The sequence below is a fragment of the Lepisma saccharinum genome, chromosome 24 (genome assembly GCF_977018435.1).
Source record: "Lepisma saccharinum chromosome 24, izLepSacc3.1, whole genome shotgun sequence".
In the NCBI taxonomy this organism is placed as follows: domain Eukaryota; kingdom Metazoa; phylum Arthropoda; class Insecta; order Zygentoma; family Lepismatidae; genus Lepisma; species Lepisma saccharinum.
In genome coordinates this window covers 57,121,575-57,133,987 of record NC_139252.1, presented here as the reverse complement: position 1 = coordinate 57,133,987, position 12,413 = coordinate 57,121,575, and positions in this window count along the sequence as shown.

The following is a 12,413-nucleotide window of genomic DNA, read 5'->3' as shown; positions in this document are numbered from 1 at the left end:
AGTCACACTTCCAATAGAACGCATAAGTTAACACTATATCACCTTCCGGCATTTTAAAACCAAACCACAACGCATTGCCTTGGGGTGCAATGAAAGTTTTGTGAAGCAGAATCGTCGACCTTGAATCATTGCACGAGAAGCAGCCTTATAATAGTAATCAGTCATACACTGGCTTCTTTCAGTCCCAATTCAGGGACCCTGCATTTGACCTTTCCTCAGGAATTTAATGTGAGGAGTTTCTAGTACATGACGTCACGATAGCCACAAGCTGTGGAATTCCTTTTCACCCAATGTGCTCGAAATTCCGTTAGAATTCTCCACCCGCTTCAAGGTAGCTTTCAAGCCGAAGCGACACCTGTATCTCAGAAACGAACCTTTAGAAATCAATGAAACCTTTCTTATCGAAATCACACAAACTGCACGGCGCTCGGACTGCGCCTCTTTCTCGATCTGTTGGGAGCGCATGCGCGGAGAATTCTTTACTACAGAATGGATGGGGATCGTGTCGCTTTTCGATTGGCGCTTCCTCTTGAAAGTTCGCTAGATCCACTCTCTGCTGATGCAGGCTAATCGGGACTGGTCCTACAGTTTAAAGTGGGATCCGAACTACTGTGAAATGTAAAGCTACCATATTTTCAGAACGTGAAATCGGGACGTTTTTATTACTCTATTCCTATGTGGCAATGCATGACCGCATGCGCCTGCACATAAATGATACATATGTTATTAAATAATCAAAATAAACAAATGTTATTACGCAAAATATGTAATGGAACAAGAACAAAAGCATATTACTGGAAATGAAGAAAAAAGGTATCCTGAAATTAGAATATGGAAATGTAAATGAAAAATTTAGAGAGCAATATTTTTACAAACTGTTCGTGTAGTTTAATTCCAGATTTCATTCGATATGTTTGAACAAATTAAAACTAGATGTAAAATGATTGTTAGTAGTGAATACATGGCACTTACATAATGACAGAGTTATGTTCAACATCTGATTGGCCAAACCTTGCACGCAGTAACCAAATCACAACTGCATATGCTCAACCTCTCTCTACCCCTCCGCCTGACTAACATACAAGAAACCGTTTCTTGCATGTTATCTTTTTCTTTATCTTTCGCAATCAACAATGTTTTGTGGAAAATATGCTTTTTTTCTGGGAAGAAAGGTTCCGATACTCTTCAACTTGGTTTGTTAATGTGTTGATCATAAGAATGCATGGGCTTCCGCAGGAATGGTCAAAGGAGGAGTCGCTTGAACCCTCTTGTTAGAAAAAGTGCTTACTTCCTCTTCCCCCCTCCCTTTTATTTGCAGCTCTATTGTCTCTATCTTTCCTTGTATCCTCCCAGCTTTCGATCTCTTCTCAGTTTTACTACCTATTCGTTCCTGTTTACTTCATCCCTTCTAAGTTTTCGCTTCCATGTTCTGTCTGCTTCTGCTTTATTCTTTTTCTGTATCAATCTTCTGTTATTTCTCTCCCTTCCCTTTGTGTTTGTTTCCCCTTAAATTTATCTTTTCCGTCTTTCTCGCTTTTCTCTAGCGTATTTTTTTTTTTTTTCTCTGGCTTATCTATTTCTTGCGTGTGTGTATTGTATCACTTCTTTATTATTTCTCTTTATCTGTTTCTAGCTTTCGTTTCCTTTCTCTTTCCTTTTCTCTCTGTGTGGCATCTTTAATTCTCTACCGCTACTTCTTTCATCTCTTTTTCTTACCTCCCTTAAAACATTTCTATGATGACATGTAAACGTGATGTCGATTTTGACACCACCGCCTTGTTCATAAATGATTGTGTATCCATGTAGCTACACGCTTGCGTGTGCACACACACGCACACGCATATTTCTTTCGTTAAAATAATACGTTATTAGAGTGTGCGTCAAATCTCCTGCATACGGCCTTGAACGGCTGAACAGCACCAGCGAATCGCAGACGTGCAGCGTTGCCGTGCTCTCCGTGACAAGGCGTTTCGCCCAACCACGCTGTCCCTTTTCCGTGTCAGATTTCGACATGGCACCGCTGCAGTGCGCTGCTATTGGCTATCGCCATATGCAAGAGATTTGACGCGTATTCTAGTTTTTAATCTCACCTATAAAAAATATACCTTTACGGCGTACTGTTGCGTACCGCCAGAAGAAAGTACTGCCTATTATGAAGGAGAATATTATTTAAGCAAGGCGATGATTAGATTGGAATCATGTGATCTTAACTACACTTATGCTAGATAATGAATACACGCAGTTATATCTCTATTCTTACACTGTCTTTTTACCTATTCATGTAATAATAATAACAAAATTAACATATGTTAATAATTAGACCTACAAATTATATCAACGTATTCATTATAAACATTTATATACTATTATTATTATTTCTGGGCCACTTGGTTCGAACTTTTCCCGAAATATATTTCTAGATAAGTTCCTGAGTAGTAGACGCACAGAAATATTTTGTTACTTTAGCTATACAAAATTTGTACTTCCTTTTAAAGGTATGATGGTATGTTAGGGTGTTTGAAGTGTTAGCTCATCAAAAATATTTATGTTAAATATTGTGTGTTTATAGAAGCAATGTCATTCATCTGCACTAAAGATGTTTTAAGAAGTAAATGAAATGATTTAATATTGGGTTTATAATTAATTAAATATATTTTGGTTAAGGAGTAAAATAAATTTATGTCTGTTTTGTATAGCGAATTTTTGAAGTTGGGATGATGTTGAATAAATGTACGAAGCCAATTAGGAGTTAAAATATAAGATAATATTTTTGAAGCTGTTTTTATAATTATAAAATTTAAATGTTTTATTATTTTTGAGGTGTGCAATAATGCAATTATGTTTTTTATTATAATTATAACAAAATTTAACAAGTATTTTTTTAAAATGCAAAAATTGATTGTTTTAAAATTACCAAAATTTCATTGACAATGTTGACAATTTTTAATTGATTTTGTTTTATATTTTGTATTTTTTGAATTATATGATGTTCATTGGCTGCTAAAGTTTTAACTGATTGCGATAAATGATTAATTGATATGGTATTGAAAATAGAAAGTGTTGCACTAAACAAATTTATTAAATTGAGATTTTTTTGTGAGTATTAGTAATGTTTGTAATAGCTACTTGTCAAGAAGTTCAGAAGCAGAAAAAGTTTAAGCAAATTGACGATTCTACTAGACCGTATTTTCTACGGCCTGCTGTAGTATACAGCATTTTAGAGGTAAGAATACGGACATGGAATAGCTAAATTCTACACTTGGGTGTACCTTCCTGACTCTAGATAACTGAAAGGGAAGCTCCTCCCCGAGTGATAGCCCTGACATATTGTCAATAGGACCATTTATGGCCTTCGGAGGGTCTAGCAGTGATAGAAAGTAACATTCTCTTGTTGGGTGTTTCAGGCGTAACCTACAAGCAAACAAAGAACGGAAGAACGTGTAGTAACATTAGGTTGCAAGTTCAATTGTAGATAGCAGACATCGTGGTTTCGCCCCCTGCCGTTCTATCTGGTAAATTCATCTCTCCCACGGCTGCAATCTTGCACTGAACAAATGACGTGCTGGGTTCTACGGATAATCTGGGACGACACACACCTTCTTAATGAGAACCTCACACCTTTATGAGATGCTATGGAATATTCATTCACTTTATATTTTCTCAGAGATTTATCCAAAATTTTCCATCGCAGATGGGGCGTAACTTCATAATTAGGAGGGGTGTATGGTGCTCGAAGTGCGGGGGTGCGGGGATAGTTTTGCCCCAGCTATAAAAATGTTCGCAAAGCATCCCCCCAGTTGTTTCATCGTCACCATGGTAAACAATAGGAGCATCAATCACCCCACCTAACTTCAAGGCTCGACCAAACATCCCCCCCCCCCCAGTTAACATTCCACTTCAGGCGCTGGCTGTGTAAAAAAAGAACCATAAATTTGACCTTTGTGAAAAAATTAAGGGTGTTCAGGAAATTTAGGTGTGTGTGGATAAATCACATTATTATACTTTTGCTGCTCTTCGCAATCTCTTCTTGAACTTCCATTGGTTATGGTCCAGTGTATTAATTTACGGGAGAGGGATATTGGAGGGACAACCTCCCAACCCCCAACTGCTACCTTAACACATCTCTGGCATATGTGGTAAATTCAGACCTTCACTTTCAACAACATATACAATAGAGAATTGCAAGAGCTGTCCATAGATCAAGTAAAAAGGTAAAGCTGTCCTTGTGTATTGCACATGCCTTGAAGGCGCATAGGGAAGGTGATGTGATCAGCACCACCCTTCGGCTTCCTTTACTCCAGGGTGATTTAGAGACTGAATAACATGCATTACATTGACAAAGCACAGTTTAAAATGCAAACGTTAGCAATATGTGATGAACAATTCATGTCTATTGAAATCCAACCTCACGCATTGTGCGAGTTGTTCAGTAAAACAGCACTGTTACTGTTGAACAAGATAGAGTACACAGAGAAATATTAGGAAAACCTAGAGGTTGCTGTGAAAATCCTGGGTAGAAAACAATGTGTGAATAAATTAATTATTTCACCATCAAAATGTCGCATTCTACAAAAAGGTCGAAAGGCCTTGATATCAAGGCTCATGCAAATTTCCTAAAAGCCTACCTTTTTCTTTTCTAAAGCCGACGGAATGATAGGTTTCAGAGAAGGGCAGAAGGTGCATGCCAACGCGGACAAAATGTTGGCTCTTCACTTTCACTTGGCCATCTGCACAAGCGAAAGTATTGTTGACAATCTTTGGGCGGTGAATACACAAGCACTCATTCTTGTATATCGACCATTGAAGGAGTGCAAAGATTTCACTTGTAGCTCAGGACACACAAGGAGCTGTCGTGTTGGATGAAAACGTGTTCTAAACGAAGGGCATTGACTGAAGTGAAGATGCGTTGCAAAACAGCTCGAAGCTAAACAGTACTTTCACGTTCGTTTAAGTGTTGCTCATTGATTGCCCACACTGTAAACTGATAATAGTAATAATAATAATAATAAAAGAGCACTCTACAAAATATTTTTTGGTAACTTTGTTGTCAGGAATATTCTTTGTAGCACAACAAGTTCTCTTGTTAATCAAGCTTCTTAACAAGAAAACATTCTACGTGGTTGCAATAAAGTTTCTAGATGACAAGGGGGTCCCTCCAATGACACCGTGGTAACGCCATCGCCTTGTAATCATAGGATCCCGCGTTCGATACCCGGTGGAGGCATATTCGGATACCACTTTAAACTGTAGGTCCAGTCTCAATTAGCCTATCTGTGCACTCGTCAACTTTATCTTCGCCCTCGGGAAGGATACCCGGTCGTCAGAAGGGTAAATAATTTACTTAAATTCTGGTTTAGAATCTTATTTTGATAGTTTGCATAATATATGATGAGCAGTTACCCATTATTAAACTTTTGTCTTCTCGTTTAATATCTAAGAAATTAAAAGTTAAACAAAACAGTAATTTTTCCTGTATTATTATATGGATGATGGCGCCCCCCGTGGCGGAGTGATTAGCACATCGCGCTACGATGCCAGGGGTCCCGGGTTCGAATCCCGGCCTGGGCATGGATGTTTGTGAGTGTCCAGTCATCAATTTCATCATGTCATCACTCATTCCCATCTTCGCAAATTAGCCAAAAGTGGCACAAAAAGCGAAGTAAAATAAGGCAAATAAATAAATAAAATAAATATTATATGGATGTGAAACGTGGTCCCTTACATTGAAAGAGGAACATAAATTGAGAGTATTTGAAAATGAGATCATTAGGAAATTATTTGGACTTAAAAGAGATGAGGAGACAGGTGAGTGGAGAAGGTTACATAATTTAGAACTACATAATTTGTATTCATGTCCAGATATTATTAGAATGATTAAATCTAAAACACTTAGGTGGGCAGGCCATGTGGCACGAATGGGAGAGGAAAGAGGAGTTTACAGGATTCTTGTTGGGAAACCTGACGGTAAGAGCCTGTAGGAAGGCCAAGACGAAGATGGAGGGATAACGTTGAGATGGACCTAAAGGAAATTGGCAGGGATGGAAAAGAGTATATAGATCTTGCTCAGGATAGGGCCAGATGGAAGGCCTGTGTTGCTGCAGTCATGAACATTCGGGTTTAAGAAGGCTAGAGAGTTAGTTAGTTACCCATATATTAAAGCTAAGTGTGTAAAATTATATGAAAAAAGTTGGTTTACCGACGGTAAACGCGGTAACATGAATAATACGCAACTGACTTACAGTTATACTTTCAAAGTGCTAGTAACTAAGTTACTTTTAAAAATTAGTAATCGTAACTGTCACTCAGCACATTTTTGAACTAACTGTAACTGAGTTACTTAAAAAAAATACTTTCCGAACACTTCAATATTATAGAGATGTGATAATCCATACACGTAAGTATTACTTCCGAGTGAAAAGAAAATGCACTCCAATTTAATTTGGAACCGTTTCAAGCCGGAACAAAAAAGAAGCGCATAAGGAATGTTTCCTATCCGCCAATAGTTTTTTTTTTTTTTTTTTTTTTTTTTTTTGTTTCCAAACGGACACCTTGAGGGAAGGCGCTGACACCCGGATTCTTGGCTTTCTCCAGTCTGGGCTCCTGACCCACAATCCTCCACTTTCGAGCTTATCCGACCGCAATGCGGGTAGGTGCAAGGGTTTTTGTGCCGACCACTTTACCCGCAATCAAGCCTTCAACAATAGATTGAAATCACGTAGTGCATGGTCGGTCAATAACCAGTTTCACTACCGGTTATTATGGTCGGAATTCAGGTAGAGGCAAGAAAAGTCATTGCGGTTATGCAGAACAGCGAAAGGAAGGAAAACTCAACCAATTTTCATTTATGAATGCCAAGTCAAAGGTAAAAAACCAATAAAGGCACCAGATAGTCTCGAATGTAGCTGTATTGCACAGATCAACGCCACAGATGATGCGCTTCAGGCAGGCACATGTCTAAAAATATATTTGGGGAGGTGGGTCCGAACCAAATGTCTATTAATAATAATATAATGATGATGACAATAATAATACAGTAAACCCTCGTTAACACGAATCCCAAGGAACCGAAAAATTAAGATTTCGTGTTAAAAAAAAATTCGTGCTAATCAGGGACTCAAATTTTATTGTTGCAACAGAGTTCTTTCTACACATTAACCATTTACAATACGTATTATGTATGTCATCATAGAAAACACTACTACAGTAGTACTAGTGTTGCCAACGAGACGAGACTTTGGCCTGTCTCGTCTCGTGGAGCCTCGTGGAAATGCTGTCTCGTCTCGAAAATATTCGTTTGTCTTATGACACATGGTCAATCTCGTCTCGTCTCGAATTTTTAAAAGCCTGTCCCGTCTCGTCCCGTGGGCAACACTAAGTAGTACAGCAATACTGTTCATCAATTGTCGTTTTGTTGAATGCACCACGGTCTACTTCCTCTAGGATTTTCAGTTTTGTTTGCAGATCTATATCTGTCTGCTTCCTCTTGGCCATGACTCCCATCATACTGCTTGCAACTATACCTGATGTTACTCGTATTGGCTATGTTTTAAAGAATAGAAAAACACATTTGAACACATTGTTGATCTGAATCTGTTGGTTAGAATACTGCATAAGGTGATTTTGACAAGATGAGAGAGATTGTTGACCGATTTCTTACACACCTAGCAGAGGAACAACAGAAACAAATTATGAAAAACTTTGAAAGTCCATGTTAAATGAGATCTAATGACGCAACGGACTAAAAAACAGTTCATAATTCGTGGTAACCGAAATTCGCTTTAACCGATAAAACTTTCTATAAGAAAGGGACCAACATTTTGTTCTTGTTAACCGAGTGTTCGTCTTAAGCGAGTTTGTGTTAACGAGTGTTTACTGTAATAATGATGAATAAATTAAAATAATTATATTTATATGCAATTAATTAAATAGTATTATTGAAAATATTCAAATTAATTAACATTATATTTTTATTGCATGAATAGGTAAAAAGACGGTATAAGGATAGTCATGTAACAGCACGTATTGACTATCTAGCTAGCGTGCAGTTAAGGTCGCCAAAATTTGAAAAAAAAATATCAACCTCTGTGAATATCAAAAAAGGATGTTAGATCCAGTTGACGAAACGTAAAGTTTCTGGTAGTATTTTATGCATGTTATTATAAGTAGTGATACATCTTGCATAAATCTTCTTTGATACTGTGCTTCAAAGTCGTATGATTCCAGTGTAATCCTTGTCTTTCAATTAGTTCGGCGGAAATAAATAACTGTTGATTAAACAACATAAACAACAAAAGTATATTTTCATTATTTAATTTTAGTTATTTTCATTACTTAAGTTTTGTAATTTTTAAGTCTTTCAAGGGAGGGGGTCCAGACTCTCTGGACCTCGTTCCCTAAATACGTCATTGGCTTTATGCTTTTTCCTAAGAAGTCTCTTTTGAAAGTGCGCCATCTAGTACGAAAGTGCAAAGTACGGCAACAGCGTATCTGCAGTCATGTGACTGAGACTCCACGTGGAGTAGACGAGCAGAATGACAGCTGCGCCCATTGGCTGAAGGTTGAGTGTGATTGGACGAAAACAACTCGCCTGCTGTTTATCCGCACCCACGTTCGTGGCGGCGGCTTTCTTCAGTTCTTCGACGTTAATGAAATAAACGCGTGGACTATAGAACCTTCCACCGGCGTCATTGGTGAACACGGGCAGAGACTGACCCAGTCTAGAGTTTCGGTACAGCGCCTTGAATAACGTAGTGTGGAAAACGACCCAAGTAACTGGTTCCCGCTACTGATGAGAACATAGATGGCAGTGCGATCAGAATCGGTGCTAATTTTCTTATGAAAGTAATGCAGCTTTGTTAGTTTTTGGAATATATTATGTAGATTTGTATGTCTTGAAAGGCGGTACGTGATTTGATGGAAACAGTTATATTTGTGGAGTGATTTGCAGTCACAAAATGGCATTAATTTGGAAAAAAAAGTAAAATAAAATAAAATGAATAAATAAATAGCATGCGTGCGTAACACAAGAAGAAACATCGCAATGTGATTCAGGACGTCAGGTCTTGGACTGTGTATTAGAGTTTATTTTTATATGTTATTAGAATATAAATAGTATCCCGAGAGATATTTCATACCGGGGGGACAAACCACCGCTTGAAAGCGAGCAGTCGGTAATCAATGCAGCCTTTCGAACCGTAGGAACACAAGCTCTGACTGCACCGTTTCCCCAAGGAGATTTTAGACCAAAGCGACACGCGACAAACGATACGAGGATTTCACACCAAAGCGACACGGGTTCCATCCTTCTTCCCATCTGGGCCTTCCCACTGATCATTTCCCTCCAAAACTTCCTTGCATCACCTTCTTCAGATCTTCGGCTTCCATCCATCCTGATTACGTGTTCTGCCCCAAAAAACTTGCACTTTTATTGGTCCAAATATTTTCCTCAATATTTTCCATTCAAACAAGTCCACCATTTGCGCTTTGATTAAAGGTCCATGTTTCACTCCTGTATATCATTATGCTGCGAATTAGGGTTTTATACAAAGTAACTTTGGCTCTATGGTTTACTCCATGATATTTAATCAATGGTAGTAATGAGAATTATGCTTTCTTGGCTCTTTGTAATCTATTTCTTACTTCTATCATCTCATCCTAATTCACTTGCTCAAAACTGAGTAACTTACTTTTCTAACATATCTAAAAAGGTTTTCTAAATTCATCACTCACCATGGCTGAGACTGCTCTTTTTATCTGCTTGGTGAAGTATAAAATTTGAGTTACACTTTCCAATATACAGTAAAACCTCGTTAATCAGGGCCTTGATAAGTCGAACTTCGCTTCACAGGCAAAAGAAAAAAAAAGCAGAATGCAAGGTTTTAAGTCTGTCGGGCACATCTTCATAATATGGGTATCGCGTATATACGTACTACATTGTTGTTTTACTTTACATTTTACTGTACTGTATAGTGTATTTAGGCCTATGCCCTTTAAATACACCATAATAAACGTGTTTGGTTGCTATAAACAGAGTTTTAATGCACTTTCTATGGTTCTTTTAGGTTATTTCAGTTAATTCTGACTTTAATTAAACCGGTCAACTTATCCCCGTCCGGATTAACGAGGTTTTACTGTAGAAGTATATTTTTTATTGTCTTTACAGTTTTTAACCAAGCTTGGAATGTAGAAAGACAAAGATGTACTCTTAGGTTCTACAGAAACACACACACACATATGTAACAAATAAAAAAGGAGAAAGATTCGTCCCATCTTTCTTTCTTCATCCGAGTGATGCATGGCTGCGAAAATTTTAATTCATCCAAAGTCTGGTGATTTTTCTGTTTCTTATTTGTTATTTAGCGCTTGTAGCCGCATTCCTTTCATCAACTATATATATAAGGAAATAAAAAACGCTCACCAGAACACTCCAAGTCTTCATACACCAGTCACCTGACACCCCAAACTCAAAAATATCCTGGTCCACAATACCCCACTCATGAGTTTCAACAAACCTGGTGAGAGAAGGGGTTCCCACACAGTAACGTAATGTCTCATGTGTAATAATAGTAATAATAAACTTTATCAAGAATGTTTATTTATATTATTATTATTACATGAAAAGAAAAATGCAGCCACTGATTATTACTTCTATGCATATTATTATTCAGTGGCGTATGCTGGGTTCAAAACCTGGGCTATCTCTTTTTATCATAATGTTCAAATGGGAGGCTCTTTTTCGTTCAATTTCTTGGATTTTAAGGTGATGTGACATTGCGATTAAAATACATACATTACAATTTACTAATAATTATAAAAATAACACTGTTCCATTAATATAAAAACAATAAGGAAAACATTTCAAATATTTCATGGTTATTTATAAAATATAGAGGCCCACATTGTGAAATATTTATGTAGGCCTATGTGTGAGAATAAAATATACGCGTATAATAAACTTCTTACCTTGAATATTTAATTTGGACAGGAACTCCATTCTTCTCTTAGCAACCTCTGTGGTAAAATGGTTATTAGCACAGTGCACTATGACACCAGGGGACCCAGGTTCAAATCCAGGCATGGACATGGGTATTCTTTGTGAATGACCCTTCATGAATTTCATCGTATCGTCACTCATTCTCATCGTCGCGATTAGCTAAAGTGGCAGAAGAGCAACTCAAAATAACAAATCAAATCCATTCTTCTCTTCTTTGCGATGCCCGAGGCCTGCATATCTTCATGATTTGAAGTTTATCCTCATGCAAAAGCTGAGTAAATTGTTTCGGCAATAGTTCGTTAATTATGTCATTCATTTTCGTTCACTACACGACGCAGCACAGATCATTCAAAACATATATGCGTAGTTCACTCACTCAATACACTTAAGAAAATCCACACAGTAAGAGACCTAATTTTCTTAAACTTCCTTCAACGTGATTTCCATTCGCAAAATGCCCTTTGTCATCTCCGGCCAGTCAGTCTACCCCAGCCAATCATAAACAAAGCAGCAGAGAGGTTGAAAACATCGTAAAGCGTGGTTTGTTGGTTGAAGTTCTCCATGTGTTCGATGGGACAGTGTTGTTTTGGCCTAGAGGACAAATTCCCTATCACATACCAGCCACTCTTTTCCCGTTCCTGTAATAGTAGTTTAGTTTCAAAATTTCCCTTACCTGGGAAAATCCCATGCTGGTTATCGCATTGGCATCGCTGTAAGGTTTTACCGCCGTTGTAAAACGAAGAGATCCCTGTCTAAGAAGCCACTACAAATACGTCACCGACCGCCTCCAGGCGCTGGTCGGGAAGAATTTAACCGCTGAAGCTTGGTGGTAGTTTTAAAGGAAAGGAGTCCATCCCCATGTATAGAGCGAGCACAAGGAAAACAAACCTTGGATGAAAAATCCTCTCCTCGCGGTAGTACGGTGCACAGGAGTCGCGGCTTTTATACTATCATTTTTTCCCGCGGTCGTTGTTTGAGAGTGAAGCATCAGTCACATTTGATAGTCGATTATTTCCTGTATTTAACCCTTAGTCCGCCCCCGTAACACATATGTTACAAAAAAAAAGTATGTCCCTTGTAGCCACTGTAACACATATGTTACAAACAGCTTTAGATACAATTATCGAGGGTTTGCCACACTTATATTTGTATATTGAGGTTGAAACACTGACAGTTCGTTCGGGAACATGTTTTCCAATCGTGTTTACGAAAATTCCAACTCTCCCCCCCCCCCTTTCTCGGAATATGTCACGTGTTTGGGCTTGGGCCCACGTGTTGGCTCTCGTCAGTTGACAGACACAATAAATGCTTGGTATTTACGATGCTGTTTTCCTGCAAGCTTCCAACGCTGTGATTTAGTACTGATAAGGCACACATTCTTCTTCGTGTTTAGACCTGGTGATCCAGCTGAAGTAGTGGC